The sequence below is a fragment of the Heterocephalus glaber genome, unplaced genomic scaffold, assembly GCF_053883595.1.
Source record: "Heterocephalus glaber isolate CG9 unplaced genomic scaffold, H.glaber_assembly_v1.0 deba00001504, whole genome shotgun sequence".
Classification (NCBI taxonomy): domain Eukaryota; kingdom Metazoa; phylum Chordata; class Mammalia; order Rodentia; family Bathyergidae; genus Heterocephalus; species Heterocephalus glaber.
Genome location: NW_028258324.1, coordinates 4528920 through 4547095, shown reverse-complemented (window position 1 = coordinate 4547095; position 18176 = coordinate 4528920). Strand labels below are relative to the sequence as shown.

The 18176-nt window shown below is 37.8% G+C and overlaps 1 protein-coding gene across 1 annotated transcript in view; it reads right to left on the bottom strand.

Annotated features, from left to right (window-relative positions):
• Dock3 (dedicator of cytokinesis 3) overlaps window positions 1–18176 on the bottom strand; it is a 633495-nt gene that overhangs the window by 613634 nt on the left and 1685 nt on the right. The window lies entirely within an intron of this gene.

Here is an 18176-nt window from a genome sequence, read left to right as displayed (position 1 = left end):
CACTGAGCTAAATCCCCGGCCCCTGCAGCTATATTTTTAAAGGGCTAGAAATACAGTAAGTTAGTGGCACTTAATGCCACTGAACTGTACACCTAAAATGGGTAAACTATATATATATATATATATATATATATGAAAAAAATTGTTAAAAAATATCAAGGTGAAGAATCTATCATTTAAAACAAATCACTACTCTATATAAACACAGAAAATTTCTTCAGTTTCTTAAAAAAGCAAATCATTAAAAATAATTTATTATAAGACAACCACAGTATCATTAGCTACAACCATATACAATGAACTCGAGAGAGCTTAAACATTTCAGTATGTTTAAATGTGTTAAAACATTTTCTTTCCAAAAGGTTCTTTCTTCCATCCATAATTCTCCAAGCAAAACTAAGTGCTTCTTCCCATTCCTGTGCCAAAAAGCAAAACAAAATCCCTCACCTTGGCTTTCCACAAGACAAAAGGTGGCAGCAGTACAGATGACAGTCATGTTTCCCTTACCCAAAAGGGAAAATGTTCTCTGCACAGACCAAATTTGCATCTCTCCCAGACAAGCATTCCTGTAAGGCCTAGCTTTGACCATTATTCAAAAAAATTTTAACAGGATTAAATCTAACACAAAGGCAATGAATCTAACCCCAAAGGAAGGGAAAAGAGTTGCTTTAGTTTTTCACATATCTGATTACTCAGTTTCCTTCGACCAAGTTCAGTTCAGGTCTAGCTTGCAAATGTATAGCTGGGGAGAGAAGTAAACAGCAATGAATGGCTAACAAACTGGAATATGAAAAGGATAGAGTAGCAGCTATAAGAGAAAAGAAATATACAGAGACAGAAAAACAAAACAAAATTACCACTTCAAGTCACTGACAGTGAATCAGTCCCACATATACACTTACTCCCAAAATTCCATAGGAACAGCACAGCCAGAGGAACATGTAAATAAGAGAACTATGCACTGGAATTAGTGGTTTTTACTATGGATTTTGGTGAAGAAGAAACAAGTATTACTCTATTAATATAATAATTATTTTTATATTAAAAATGTCACAGCCAGAGGAACAAGTAAATAAGAGAACTATTCACTGGAATTAGTGGTTTTTACTATGGATTTCAGTGAAGAAAAAACAAGTATTACTCTATTAATATAATAATTATTTTTATATTTAAAATGTCATTAAATAACTGATGCCCAAGAAGAAGTGGCAGTAGGGGACACTTTTCAAGCATGTACTAATCTTTAAATTTTTAAAATGCAAGTCTGCAAAGGAAACATGTAATGCCCTGTGCTAACAAAGTAATTTAACTGGCCTGGAGAGTAACGTGGCAATAGTTCATTTCAAACAACCAACTACTCAAAAGTAGGAAAGTAAGACAAATTATAGTATATCTGTTATGTAATAGTCATCGCTAAAACAGTGGATATTGTAGATCAGTGATGGCAAACCTTTTAGAGATGAGTGCCCAAACTGCAACCCAAAACCCACTTATTTCCAATATTTATTGCCAACATTACAAGTAAACCTAAGTATTGAGGTTTTAGTTTAGAAAAAACAACTCTACATTAACATCTTTTGTCTTAAAAGAAAAACAACACACATACCATAGGCTCACCACCACTGTTTTAGATGTAAAAAAAATGTTCACAGTATAGTACAGTTAATATAAAAATACATCATAAAACAGTATGATCCCAAATTTATTTTAAATGTCTCCTTATACATATATAAAGAAAAAGATGAGAACAATAAACATATGCCAATATACTGAGAGGGGTTATATCTCAGTAACAAAAAGAACACATCACCTTCAATTTTTGTTTCTCTACATTTAATGACATTTCTGTAGTGAATCTGTACCTTATGTAATTAGAAATTTAACAATAAAGTCAAATGTATTCAACATATTGAATTCACAATGTAAGAAATACTAGAATGGGTTACATTTTTTAAAAATCTCAACCAAAATAGACCAAAAGTACTTGATGCTTTAAAGGTTTAATCTTGAGTCCTCTGGAAAAGATACTCATCCAAAACATACCATTCCCCTAAAGATGTCAAATGAAAAAGGTAATGAAGTTCAAACTATATCCCAATTACATGCAACATTTCTGAATCATTACTGTGATAAGTATGAAGCCCTAGGTGAGATGGTTTCTTACAGAATCCTATGGGTCCCACCCAAAATCAGTCATTTGAACTTCTCTAAAGGGTCAAGAAAGAGAAAGGCAATGAAAAAAAAAATTCATGATATAACAAATGTCCAACAATCAAATATTAGATTTACAGCCTACCTTCTAAAATATTCTCAGTATTAACAAAGCTGAGTAAAATTCATCATTAAGTTGGATTCCTAAATATATATTGATCACTCACAGTGTGCTTGAGCCTGGTGATACAAACATGATGACAGAATTCCTTGTCCTCAAGAAACTCTTTTTTTCTGAGAGATGCAATTAAAGGGATAAGTGACATACTAGAGGTTGGTACCAACTGCCATAGGAGCAAGGCAAGCATTTATTTTTACTGGGCAGAGATACAGAAGTCATCAAACAGGAGATGACATTTGAGCTTTTTCAGTGAGCATTCCCTTGGCTAAAAAGGTAGTTATGGCATTCTACTCACAGTAGAACAACTTGAACAAAGCAACAAAGGCAGAAAGTTATAAACCTTTCTGGAAAAGGGTGAGCTGTCCACCATATCTAAAGTGCAGGTATGTTAATCAACTTTTCATTATTCTAACAAATACCTGAGCTAAGTCAACTTTTAAAAAGAAAAAGTTTGTTTTACTCACACTTGTAGAGGTCTCAGCCCATGACTGGATGAACCTACCTATTGCTTTCAGACCTCTGGTAGGGGAGTACATCATGGCAGGAGCAAGTAGCACAGCAAATTATTTACCTCATGGCCAAAAAGCAAGAGAAACAAGGAAGAGATCTGGGTTCTACTATCCCCTTCCAGGGTATGTACCCAATAACCAGAAGACCCCTACTAAGTCCCATATCTGAAAGGTTCTACCACCTCCCAATTCCACCAAGCTGGAACCACGCCTTTAACACACAGGCCTTTGGAGGACATTCCAGATCCACACTACAGCAGTAGGGAATATGGAAAGAATGTCAGAAACAAAACTCAAGAAAATTTTAGTATTAACCTTCTTCCGATACATAAAGATGAAAACAGAGTAACATTTTTTCAATACTAACACCTCTTTGTCACTCCCCATGCTTAAAAGTAGGTCCATAGAGTCCTCTTAGCCACATTAGTTCCCTTGTTGAAACAATTTGGCCACAAGCTAGGAGCTCACTCTAACCCTAAATACTATTAAGGTTCAAAAAGGTGGCATAGTTGATGCTGTCATGAAATGTTCATCCAGGTAATCTGCGTTCAAAACATAATCTAGCAAAAATCTCTTTATACACTAGACACTTCTCTCTAGAGCAATGTTATGGTTTATATCTAGATATCCTAAAGACTATGTGCTCATAGGTGGAGCTTTTGGGAGGTGACCAGATCATGGGGACACTATACTTATTAGTGGATTAGTCCACTGAGTTTATAGCTAAATGTGCTATTAGCAGGTCGGGTCTGGTCCAAAGAGGTGGGTCACTGTGCATGTAGCCTGGAAAGATATATCTCCCTCTCTTAGCTTTTTCCTGGCTGCCACAAGGAAAACAGTTTTTCCTCCACCATGCCTCTCTGTCATGCTGTCCTGCCTTGGAGCCAGCTGACTATGGACTGAAATGTGACCCAAAATAAACCTCTCCTCCTTTAAGTTATGAGTATCAAGTATTTTGTCCTAACAACAAGGAAAGTGATTAAGACAGGCAATAAAATAGTCATTGTTCTATTCAACATTTGTATTAGCCCCTTGGGGAAAAAAGTCACTTGGAAAAGGCAAGTTTATCAACTCTATAGAGAAAAAAGATCAAGGGCTGGGTGCAGTGCCACATGACTGTAATCCCAGCTACTCAGGAGGCTGAGGCAGAAGGACTGCAGGTTCAAGTCCACTCCAAGTAACTTAGCAAAACACCTGTCTCAAAATAAAAATAAAGATGCTGCCTGTCTCGCAAGCGCAAGGTCCTGAGTTCAATCTCCAGTTCCTAAATAAATAAATAAATAAATATAAAGAAAATTTAAAAAGAAAAGTGTAAAGCTATGCACTGGGTGTATAGCTTGGTGGCAGAGCACCCCTGGGTTCAATTCTATCACATACATACCAAAAAACTCAAACTTCAAAAACACTTAACAAGTTGTACTGACGAGCCAAAATTCAGTGGCTGAAATGTCATGGAAATAAATATAGAGATCTTTAAAAATAAAACTTGGGCAATCCATTCAGGACCCTATCTCTCAGGAGCTATTCCTATTCCCTAGTAAACCTTTCCTACTTATAACCTCCTTTGTCCTTTGGAATTCATTCTTCTATTTCAGGGTACATGAACTTGGCACAGCTGACATCTAGCAGATTGGGAGTTATATTTCTTCTGTATCATTTTGGAAATCCCACCAAGATCTTTGGAAGGAGGTACAAGTTTGCTTGTGTTTCATGGCCCCCCTAAATATTTTCACTGGATTATGGATTTTGACTCATTTAGGTAACCAAAAATTGTCATCTTTTATTTTTCAGTTGCTTTTGCCTTGTTTTGCTAAAATGATGATAGATTTCAGTTGAGAGCATGGGAAGATTACGATGTTTCTTTGATGAGACACTTTATTTTTGCCAGCAGTGCCTTGTGTTCCTGTTTTCTACATGCTTCATTTAGACTTACTAGTTGCTGAGTTTACTTGTACTCCTTTCTTGACTTGTTTGGCAGTTACAAAATGGCTTGTGGTCTTACTTAGATAGCAGCGCTGGGGAAAGGTAATGTTGGAGCTCCTCTGGTGGACTTTAAAACTTTAAACAAAATGTAAATTTGTAAAATGCTATGAAATAGATTTTAGATAAAATCTAATCTATATAGGGACTAAAACAGCCTCATAAATATGAGACTCCTTCACCCAATTACAAGACACTTAGCATGGCTGCCATTCTTAAGTCCTGGAGGACAGGTTCCACTGGGACAGTCTGGCTTATTCCCCCCTCTACACTTATGGAGGAGAATGTCAAGCTTGTATTGCCTCAGTTTCCCTTCCAGTTTGATTCTTCACTGGCAAGGAGACAGTCTTAGCTCTTGAGATTCTTCACTCTTGCCTTCCCAGGCTGAGGGTGATGATCCATGGCAGACTGTCTCATTAACTCAACATGAGAGTATGCGGAGAAAAGTTCCTTTTTGCTAATCTCTTATTCCAATCTTTTCCCATCACTTTGTACTTTCCTTTTTTTTTTTTCGACATGTTTCTGTTAAAGATGGGAGGAGGAGGGGGAGGGAGAGGGGCCCTAAAAGGTTTTAGTCAGAGAAGAGAACTACTTTCCAACAACTAAAACTCTCAAGTTGAGTCCATAGAAAATGAGTGTTTGTCTTTAAAAACCCCAAAAACAGAAAATCATCTTAGATAAAGAACACAAACCCCCAACCCTGGCCCAGATGAGACTTCGGAATTTTGCTCATCTAGGAGGACACACATTAAGAGTGAAGCCCAGTGTCCTGAGTGCAGTTTCTCATCCAGCAGTGCGGGAAACTGGACCTGAGACCCAGTGGGATAAAGAGACCTCTGGGTGACACCAGAGGGAGCTATTTCCATAAGCACAACACCTGTGGGATCCAAAACATTCAGTTCAAGGGAGGATTTGTAAACTGCTCTCTCTTTTAAAACTGAAGGATATAAACTCAATTCACCTGATGCCACAGCTCCTCTCTTATGGCTGGGATCATGTCCCAAGCCATGCAGATACAATTGGCAGATCGGGTGATAGCTGACACTATTCACTGGACTTGGCAATGGTTTACCCAATAGTTTACTTTTCTCCCTTACTTTCTCATTCCCTCACTCTCAAAAAGGCCCCAACTTGCCCAGTATTAAGCTCAGTGGTTCTGCCGCCTTCACAAGTGCAAGGACCAGAGTTCGACCCATGGTACCAAAAAAAAAAAAAAAAAGGTCCCAACCTCCTGGTTCTCTCCCCTCCTAGGTATGATTCTCTTCATTTATGTGTGCAAGGGAGGGAAGAAACTGGCATATGTACTTCTGCTAATGTGTAAGTGATCGACAATGAGTACAGGTTTTCAGATGCATTTTGAGTAAAACCTAGCTTTGTCTTGCTGAGAGGGGCCTGGGTATTTAGGAAGATAGCACAAAAATGTCTGAGACTTCTTTGTCCTAGGGCCCAAGGGTGGGATTTTTCTGGGCCATTACACAGCTATATCTCTGTATCTATTCCTGGAGGTGGTAGATGTCTTTCACAGGCTGGGATTTTAGAACTTCTCCATTCAGAGTCTTAACATAAAATTAGAAAGTAAGCCCTAAACAATATAGTTGGGACACTTCCAATCTTCCCTTTGATTTTTCTCTCTCATTCTCTTTCAACAGGTTAAAAAGCAGTCATTGGTTCCTTGATTATTGGTTTTTCTGCTCGCCAATGCAGTTGAAGTCAACTGTACCTTTTGTCTCTGGAAGCATATTTTGCTAAGGACAACAGGCCCACCCTGGAAAAGCTCCTGATCTTGATTGTCTTTTTGCCCTTGAGATGGTTAAGATTTTGTACTTGTGCCATAATAGTCACTCTTCTGTCCCTGCTCCACTGCCTTGTCCCTGAGAAATAATGCAATTTACAACAGTGTTTTATCCAAGGCAACTCTCTTCTCTTGGCTGCTGGATTCCAGGACCCAGTTTCCAGAATGGTAGTTTCTCACTCCTTGGTACCCTTCTAGAGTAAAGCTGACCTTCATTTATCTCTGGGTCATATTCTAAAAAGATAGGGTAGGTAGAGCTCTTGAAAACATTGGCATAGGAAAAGACTTTATGAACAAAACCTCAGTCGCACAGTAACTAGCACAAAGAATCAACAACTGGGATCTCATCTTATTTTTTTTATCCTTTTATTGGTACATTTTAGGTGTACAATATAATGACATTCATCATTGGAGATATGCACCTTTACATACTCTCTTGGTTCTTATTTTTCCCCCTTCCCCTACCCTCCCTTCAACCCCTCCATCCCTCCCTATTTACCAACACTTTGTTTCCATTTTTTCATATTAATTCCATTCCTTTCTTTCCTTTCCCCTACCCCTCCCACTTCCCCCTCCCCTTTGCCCCTTTTCTTCCTTTTTCACATTATCTATTGTACCTTTTAGGCCTTATTTACACTTTCAGTTTCTCACACTAGAGAAACTATTCAGTATTCACACATGTGTTTCCTATTTATTTCAATTAAGAGTATCGCCTCAATGTGCATCCACTTAGCTATGTCTCTAATTTCTCATTTTTGATGGCTGAGTAGTACTCCATTTTATTAAAAAAAACACATTTCCTTGATCCAGTCTCCAGTTGACGGGCATTTGGGCTGTTTCCAAGTTTTGGCTATTACAAATTGTGCTGCTATGAACATGGGCACACATATATCACTGTGGTATGATTCTTTTAATTCTTTGGGGAAGATACTCAGCAGGGGAATAGCTGGGTCAAATGGGACTTCCAGGCCTAGTTCTTTGAGGTATCTCCATACTGATTTCCACAGTGGTTGCACAAGTCTACACTCCCACCAGCAGTGGAGCAGGGTTCCTCTTTCCCCACAGCCCCACCAGCATTTGTTGTTGGTTTATTTCATGATAGCAGCCATTCTTTCTGGAGTGAGGAGGAATCTCAGTGTTGTTTTCATTTTCATCTCTCAAATGACCAGTGATTTTGAACATTTTTTCATATGTTTATTTGCCATGTCTACTTCTTTGTCTGAGAAATGTCTGTTCATTTCAGATGCCCCTTTTTGGATTGGGTCTTTAAATTTGGGAGGTCTGATTTTTTTAAGTTCTTTATAGAGTCGAGATAGTAGACCTTTGTCTGAAGGACTGCTGGTGAAAATTTTTTCCCACATCGTGGGTTGTCTCTTCAGTCTACTGGTAGTTTCTCTTGCTGTGCAGAAGCTTTTTAATAAGATGAGAGCCCCTCTTTTTACTAAAAAGCTTCTGCACAGCAAGAGAAACCACCAGCAGTGTGAAGAGACAACCTATAATGTGGGGGAAAAAAATTTACCAGCTGTTTCTCAGACAAAGGTCTACTATCTAGAATATATAAAGAACTTTAAAAAATCAGACCACCCCAAATTAAAAGACCCAATACGAAAATGGGCATCTGAAATGAACAGACATTTCTCTGACAAAGAGGAAGAAACAGCAAATAAACATGAAAAAATGTTCAACATCACTCATCATTTGAGAGATGCAGAAGAAAACAACACTGAGATACCACCTCACTCCAGAAAGAATGGTTGCTATCAAGAAATCAACTAATAAATGCTGGTGGGGCTGTGGGGAAAAGGGAACCCTTCTCCACTGCTGGTGGGAGTATAGACTGGTGCAATCACTGTGGAAATTAGTATGGAGATTCCTCAAAGATCAGAAGTCCCATATGACCCAGCTATTCCCCTGCTGGGTATCTTCCTGAAAGAATTAAAAGCATCATACCACAGCACTATATGCACACCCATGTTTATAGTGGCACAGTTTGTAATAGCTGAATCTTGGAAAGAGCCCAAATTCCCATCCACTGTTGACCTGATAAAGAAGATGTGTTTTTTTAATATATAAAATGGAGTACTACTCAGCCATAAAAAACGAGAAATTAGAGACATTTATAGCTAAATGGATGCACATTGAGGCGATTCTCTTTTTTTGTTTTGTTTTGTTTTTTGGTACCGGGGATTGAACTCAGGACCTTGCACTTGCCAGGTTGGCACTGGAACCACTGAGCTAAATCCCAGGCCTAAGGCAATTCTCTTAAGTGAAATAAATAGAACACACATGTGTGAATACCGAATAGTTTCTCTAGTGTGAGAAACTGAAAGTGGTATAATAAAAGGTATAATAGATAATGTAAAATAGGAAGAAAAGGGCCAAAGGGGAAGGGGCAGTGGGAGGGGTAGGGGAAAGGAAAGAAGGGAATGAAATTAATATCAGAAAATGAAAAAATGGAAATAAAGTCTTTACAAATAGGGGGGGATGGAGGGGTTGAAGGGAGGGCAGGGGAAGGGGGAAAAATAAGAACCAAGAGAGATTATGTAAAGGTGCAAATTTCCAATGATGAATGTCATTATACTGTAAACTTAAAATGTACCGATAAAATTAAATTTTTAAAAAATGATAAATCAGAGACATTTATAGCTAAATGGATGCATACTTAGGCCATACTCTTTTTTTTTCTTCTCATCACTTAGATTTTTTTTAATGCTTTAATTTTTTTTAATTTTTAAAATAACTTTATTATCAAACACACACATACAAAAAATTTAAACCATTCAAAAAAGAACAATGCAAGGGAAAAAAACTACAATAATACTCAAATACAGTAGAACTCAACCAAAACAAAACTGAAAAGCACTTAAACATTTTTCCATATAACTTAAAAAAGCATCTCAAGCACCAACAAGACACCAGAGGATGTGATTTGTTTCAGAAAGATCCCCAAAACCAACACCGAACAAATAGTGGCCTGGAAAAAAACTTCAGTTAGCTAGCAGACTCCACATAAGCCAAGCTTCTCCCTAATTTAAATTTCGATACAGTCATATGACACGCGATGGAAACACAATCTGAGAAATATGTTATTAGGCAATTTCATTCGTGTGTATCCTTAATTACACTTTCAGCTTCTTACACTAGAGAAACTATTCGGTATTTACACGTGTGTCCTATTTATTTTACTTGAGAGGATGGCCTCAATATGCATCCATTTAGCTATAAATGTCTCTAGTTTCCCATTCTTTATGGCTGAGTAGTACTCCATTCTATAAAAAACCACATCTTCTTTATCCAGTCTCTAGATGATGGGCAGTTGGGGTGTTTCCAAGCTTTAGCTATTATGAACTGTGCCGCTATAAACATGGGTGCACATACATTGCTGTGGTAAGATTCTTTTAATTCTTTTGGGAAGATACCCGGCAGGGGAATAGCTGGTTTGAACTTAGGCCATACTCTTAAGTGCAATAAATAGGACAGAGACATGTAAATACCAAATTGTTTCTTGGTGTGAGAAACTGAAAGTATAAATGAAGACCAAAATGTATGGTAATGTGAAATAGGAAGAAAAGGTTCAAAGGGGAAGGGGACTCAGGGAGAGGGGTGGAAGAAAGGAAAGCAGGAAAAGAAAAAAAATCAAGAAAAGAAGGAAAAAATGGAAACAAAGCTTTTGTAAATAGAGATGGGTGGAGGGGCAGAAAGAAGGGGAATGGGAAATTTTTTTTTAAACTGGCCTAGACTTTATCCTCAAACTCTCAAAGAATAAATACAAATGTTTTAGTCCAAATTTATCAGCCTTTCTGCTCTTAAGCAGAACTGTAAATTAACTCCTTTCATTTCCCCCTCCCCTCACAAATGCTGCACTACAAGCAGACTGACTGGTTTTCATAGCACAGATAAGTGCATTGATAGAACAAAAACCATTCTTAGGACCCCTTATGAGTTTAGTAACAGTTTTAAACAGAAACAGGTATTAAGGGATAGCCATAGCTCCAGTTCCCAGAGGACTGCCTTTTTCTTGTCATGATTTCTCTCCAGACACCATTCTCAGAGACAGGATAACTGAAGTTCTGAAAAAGGAAAGCTAATAGTTAAGTATGATCCGAGGGTCACAGGATCACAAGGAAGGGGGCCCAGGTGAACAGTAAGAACAACTAACCTGGTTCCGGCCACTTCCTTGCATCTCCAGCTCACCACTGCTGTCACTGGACAGAGTTTAATCTAAGGGACACCTTCAAATGGACATAGAACAAGAGGGATAAACAGGGATTGTCATAGGTAGACATCTGCACCAGGGTAGTTGGGGCCTTGACAGGCCTTCTTCCCCCACCTTTTGGAATACATATTTAGCTCCAAAGAGTGTTGCTTAGTCTCTTTCTACACCCAAATCTGGCCTGAACACAGCACACACACACACACACACACACACACACACACACACACACACATCACTTTTAACAGTCTGTCTTTTTAGAGGGGACTATAACATGTGGCTATCAAAACAGCAGTTTTGGCTATCAGCTGTGACTATCAAACAACCATGGCCATCAAAACAAGAAGCCCATACAGGTGGCTACTCCACTCAAGACAAATCATCAGCCTAGGGTCCTTCTTTAAAAATAGTCTTTAGGGCCGGGGATTTAGCTCAGTGGTTCCACCACCTGCCTCACAAGCGCAAGGACCCAAGTTCGATCCCTGGTACCAAAAAAAAAAAAAAAAGTCTTTACTTTCACAAGTAAAAGGGTTTTTCTTTTCCGTCTGACTCATTACTATAGATCTCTGTTAACTGATGATCTATAAGAAAAGTTCTGACTAGTCTAAAATTACACACCTAAAATTATACAGGGAGTTCTTAATTCTATTTAATAACAAAGAATTCCTAATTACAGCTGTCTCACAAGTCTGTACTATAAAGTTCCGTGCTTATTCATGTTTTTGTTTCGTGCAGTACTAGAGATTGAAACCAGGGCCTTTGCATTGAGATACATCCCCAACCCTTTTATAATTTCTTTTTAAATTCTAAGGAAGTTACTCAGCCTAGGTTCAAACTTCCAGTCCTCCTGCCTCAGCCTCCCAAAATTCTGGGATTACAGATGTGCACCACTCCACTCAGCTTATCATGTTTTAATTCTACTTCAATATTGGTTCTCACCCATAAGCAAGGGCTCATGAATGAGTTTTGAAAAGGGAGAGAGAAAAACAAAAGGAGGTTGAGATTCTACTCCTTCAGAGATATACAAGAAAACAAGAAGCTTCTGAATGACATATCCCAATATAAACATTACTTTTACTAAAGTGTCCTGTTGTATGAGACAGCAAATCAACTGCAAGTACTTGAGCCAGAGCTAAAACAATTTGGGGATGATTTATACACTAAGAAAATTTAAAAAGGTTTCCAGAGCCTTTATGTGAGAGAGAAATCTTACATTTCCATATAAAATCTGTCAAGAGAGAGTATATAAGACACTTGAGAGTATAATCATAAAAGGGTTTGTTCATATGTTAGTAAAAGCATAACACTAATATAGCCTATGCCCAATCACAAATTGGGAATAATTTCATATCATTCTTATAATCAAGAACATCAGAAACACAAGAATTCAAAACGTGTTTCAAGGGCCAGGGATTTAGCTCAGTGGTTTCGCCGCCTGCTGCACACGTGCAAGGACCCAAGTTCGATCTCCAGTAGCAAAAAAAAAAAAAAAATCAAAACATGTTTCAAAATACAAATTTAAAAACTAAAAGTCAGCACCAATACAAAAATATGGTATGAATACAAAGTACCTTAAGAACCTCAATGACTTTTCAGACCAAAATGCTTCAAAATGTGTCATTTAGATAAAATTTCTAGACAGAAAATAGTGCCATGTTTACAGTTTACCTTAAGGTTTCCAAAGCATATTCTAGCACTGCATGATAAAGTGAACTGTAAATCTGAAGTCTAGTTAATACTGCTGCATATTAAAAAATGTTAAGCTGGTAGTACACAGTATGGTATCACACAGCTGTAGTCCCACTTACCTGGGAGACTAACACAGGAAGATTGCCAGGAGTTTGAAACCAGCCTGGACAATATAATGAGATCTCATCTCAAAAAACAAAAATGACAAAAATGATGATTGCTGGGCCATGGATTTAGCTCAGTGGTTTCGCCACCTGCTGCGCAAGCGCAAGGACCTGAGTTCGATCCCTGGTACCAAAAAAAAAAAAAAGAAAAAAGAAAAATGATGATTGCTTTATAGAATAAGCGATCAAACCAAAACGTCTTGGTTTGAGAAGCTACTCAATAAATATTTAGTAAATTCAACTTCTTTTCTCCTACTACAATGTTTTAAAAGAGGCCAACGGTGTCCAACATACTCCTCAAGGCATTATAAAAACCTACCTTCTGAACTTGTTATGCCCTATATCTGTACTCATCAATGTAAGCTAATACATTCTGAAGCAAAATGATAAATACTAGTCTTATAAAATGTCCAATACAGAAATAAAATTCTTTAAAATTATGAGAAAAGAAAAAAATGGAAATGAAGTCTATGTAAATAGGGAAGGGTGGAGGGGGTGAAGGGCACACAGGTAATGGGAAAAAAATAAGAACCAAGATACATCATGTACAGGTACAAGCACCCAATGATAAATGTAAACGTATTGTATACCTAAAATGTACCAATAAAAGAATTTAAGGGAAAAAAAAGAAAATTCCTTAAGTATATCCATTTTAAATTGCAAAATTTGTAAAGTATACCTCAACTTTCAACTCAGAGACATACACTATGGACAAAGTCTGTTTAGAGGCAACATAGTGCAATAAAAGAATCTGTGGCTTAGAATCCTAAAGTCCTGGGTTCAAATCTCAACTCAGCACTTACTAGCTTAAGACCTTAGATTGGCCACTAACTTTTAAGTCTCAGGTAGAAAACATGTGGATGTTTCCAGCAAAAATTAAACCCCTGATCATAAAAGATCAAGCACATCCTCATTTTTCAAAACAAAGTCCCAGACAGGATATTCTCTCTAACCCTCATGGATATCTTTACCTCTACAAGAGAAATTGGGGCTCTTCCAGGGGGTCTTCAAAGGATCCCTCAAGGAGCAAAGTAACTAAAAAGCCCACTGCTCTCAGGCTATTTCAATGAGCTGTAATCAGCATACCAACATATTAGTTAATTTTGTGAACACTGGTTGTTTCAGATCTGGTTCCACGGACCTATTCTCTCCCCACTTCAGACTCCTCTGGACCACGAGATCCTTAAAAGTTAAATTTCTTTAAAAATTCAGGGCTTAAAAAAAAAGTACACACTTCCTGCATATAACCCAATCTGGGGAAAACCAAGCAAGAGGAAATAGGAAAAAGTAAAGCCAGAATTACTTTTCTTAAAATTAGGAAAAATAACTAAAATGTAAGATACTCTGAAAAACAATAACTAAAATGTAAGATATTCTGGATATGACAGTAAATGAGGAAAAATTTTCATGCTCTTCTAAATGGGGATTAGGAAAGAATAAGCAATAAATGCCCTGAATTATTAGAAAATTTACCTCATAACACCCATGGAATAAACCAGATAACCTTCTAAGGTAGTTTCCACATCTATATGTCAAACTAATTCATACTCACCGAAAGGCTTGCAGTTTATGTATTTTTTGTGTTAGCTGTGGGCATTTACTGCTATTGCTTTAGTGGGTAAGAAAACTATCTTCTTGGTTTTTGGTTTCTCTGGTAGTTTTGGTACAATTAGTATGTGGAAAGAGGTGTTCCACAAAAATAACTGGATTTTTCTCCACTAATGCACTTTAGGGCAAGAAGCTTCTTGGAAAGGAAGAATAAATGAAGGATATAGAACTTTCCAAACAATCATGTCAACAGAGAAGAAAGCAGAGACAGAAGTTTCCCTCTTTCAACATAAAGAGTCAAAACATGAGGGCCAGGGATTTAGCTCAGTGGTTTCACCGCCTGCTGCACAAGTGCAAGGACCCGAGTTCGATCCCCCAGTACCAAAAAAAAGAGTCAAAACATGGGCTAATGGGTCTAGTAAAGAACTGCCCTTTAAATAGTACTATATAAGGAGAGCAAGACAGTCAAGTACATCACAAAATAGTGCCCACTGCCACGAAAAACTTAAGTAGAATATACAATTGTTGAAGGACAAGAAAGGATTGATTACCAGTCTCTGAGATCCAGTTTTTTGAGCTGCTTAGCAGATAATATCAGGACTACTCTGGGAATCTACACAACCCTGAGTGCATGAACTGACTCATGACTGAACCTCAGGAAAGGGCAATGCCCTACTGACCCAGTAAGATCAATCACAAACTGGAAATGACACAATGGAAAGGGAAGCTTAGATATCACCTAGTCCTAAATGAACAAACAAAATAATTTAGAAATGTTATAACCTGTTCAGAATTCCTAATTACAAAAATAATTAAAAGCAGTAAGATTATTACGGGTTCTCACCTCAAAGAACTAGGACTAGAGGTCCCATATGACCCAGCTATTCCCCTCCTGGGTATCTTCCCCAAAGAATTAAAAGAATCATACCACAGTGATACATGTGCACCCATGTTCATAGCAGCACAGTTTGTAATAGCTAAAGCTTGGAAGCAGCCCAAGTGCCCATCAACTGGAAACTAGATAAAGAAAATATGGTTTTTTTATAAAATGGAGTACTACTCAGCCATAAAGAATGAAAAACTAGAGTCATTTATAGCTAAATGGATGCATATTGAGGCCATACTCTTAAGTGAAATAAATAAGACACACGTGTAAATACCAAATAGTTTCACTAGTATGAGAAACTGATAGTGTAAACAAGGGTTAAAATGATTGAAATGAATAATTGATAATTTGAAATAGGAGAAAAGGTCCAAAGACGAAGGAGTGAAGGGAGGGGAAGGGGAAAGAAAAAGAGGGAAAGGAAAAACTATGAGAAAAGAAAAAAAATGGAAATGAAATCTATGTAAATAGGTAAGGGCAGAGGGGGTGAAAGGCGCACAGGTAATGGGGAAAAAAATAAGAACCAATATATATCATGTACAGGTACAAACAGCCAATGATAAATGTAAATGAATTGTACAACTAAAATGTACCAAAAAAATGTACCAATAAAATTTTTTTTAAAAATTATTATGGGATCTCAAAATCCTTACCATGTCAAATATAGTTGAACAGCTGCAGTAGAGGGGGAAAAAACCTTCCCAATGCTGCAACAAGGGACTCTTTCCTTCACCACATTAAGACAAATGGAGGTCCTCTCAACACTCCTCTAAATTGGTGGAAAATGAGTGTAAGTTTTCTCTCCTTGCTGTAGGATTTTAGGTTGGCAAGAAGAAATAGAAATCTATGTTCCAAGTTAGTCATAAAAATCAAAGCTGAACTCAAAACATTTTCTCATAGGAATAATGATAATGGTTAAATTTCCAAGCTGGTCCTCACAGTAATTAAGCAATGCAACTAAATTACCATTTTAATTGATGAGTTTTCTCATTATAAATATAATATTGAAGCTACCTTACAGATGGAACTGGATGGGGGGGGGTAGAATTGTAGCCCTAACATGCTTATAGGGGAAAAAAAATGTGTCCTAAGTTTTAAACAATTATTACAAAAACTTTTACAACCTCGCAAGCGCAAGGACCTGAGTTCGATCCCCAGTACCAAAAAACAAAAAAACTTTTAGACCATAAATAAGGTAGGGACAGTAGAAGACAGCCACGAGAGAATTAGAGAGTGACTTGCCTTATTTAGCAGAAAAGTCATCTAAATTATACCAAACCACAGCTGCTAAGGAAATGTCTTCAGAATAATTATCTCTCGTTTAACGGGGATTTAAGTCCTGCCCTGTGCCCAATGATGTGACCCTCCACAGGGAAAAACAATTTTTCTAAAGCTAAGCACATAAGTCCTATGAATGCAAGAATTTCATTCCATCTTGTTGAATAAATCACACACCAAATCCTAGTGCTTTGAGATTCATGTAAACCTATCCTGATTGTCTTGCATTGCCACCTCAGCACATACCTAGCATTATTTAAGTACGAAAGGGGAAAGAAGAAATTAACATTTATTAAGTACTCACTATGCTTTCATTTGATTTTCATAACCCTATAAAATAAGTAAACACTATCCCCAATTTACATATGAAGGAAATGATGTTAAATAACTTGCCCACAGGACTACTAAACAGAAGCCAGGACCCTGAAATCCATAATTTCCTCTACCTGATAGTTCCTCCCCAGAAGGGAAAGAAATTAATCAGGCACTATCAAACAGCTGACCACTATTTTAGTTAAGCAGTTCTGAGAGCAAGTATGGGAGAAGACTGACCATCAATTTCTCATTTCACAACAGTAGAAAACTTAGTATTCACATAATGCTCTAAAAGAAAAGGTAAAATGTTCCAAGTAGTGAAATCTTGACATTATTTTCCCAATTTCTTTTCAACAGAGACTCTTAGGACTAGCGCTCCTTTTATCACTTCCATCCTGTATAGCCGATTGAAAACTTCCAAAAATTATCTTTCAAAACAGGATTTTCTACCAGCACAGAAGACATCTCTGCAGGTCCTTAAATTTGAATAAATTCAATTTTTACATGACAGACTCACCTTATTTCAAAACATTTGTATTTCAAAAGTTACTTTATAATAAATTGTGAACTAAGCCTTAATTCAACTGCAGTAAAAATGGAAACAAAAATCTATGTCTAGATAGATTTCCCATCTAGAATTTTCCATTACATACTTTAAAAAAAACCTGTATGTTCCACATTTCAAATGTTTCTAGCTGAACACGATGATAGATGATTTACAATAATGCAATATGACTGAAATCTGTCATGTAACCGCCAAAACAATGCTAATATTGTAAAACAATCCCTTAAGTTATCTTTTTTAAGGAAACAGAATGTTAAAAGAATTATTCAACTCTGGAGTTTCACACAATAGATTCTGAGACAAATAATGTTCCCACCTGAAAACAAATTTTTTAAAAAGCAAAACCATGTCTATAAAATAACTAAACATCGTTACATGTCCAAAACACTTCCCACTGTAAGATGACTGTTTATAACACTGAGTGTAAAACAAAATGGATCAAACATTTGACTGCAAAATTTTGAACAACTAAGAAAATGATGTCAACGTTTCTTTTTTTTTAAGATTCTAGTCCGAAAATAAACAGTCACTAGGCTCATCAACTGAGGTACGGGAACTCATTAAAATCGAGCTTTGGGAGCCAAGAACGCAGATCCTCATATTAAGCTTCATGGGTAAACTGCCTTGCGCCCCACACCAGGAACCTCGAGCAACTGCGGAGCCGGGCCCGCCTCTTCCCTGCCGCGGGCCGCACCTGCCGAGGCCCCCACCTGCCGAGGCCGCGCAGCCAGCGCCCCCTGCCGCCCTCCCGGAGCGGGGACCCGCGCCTACCGCGCCCCCACCCCCGCCTGCACCGCCCCGCGTTCGCTCTGCGCGGAGGCCGCACAGCCTCCTGGCCGCGGCGGACGCGAAAGAACACGAATCTAGCACGGGCCGGGAGTCTGGCGCGTCCCCCCCAGCCGCCCCGA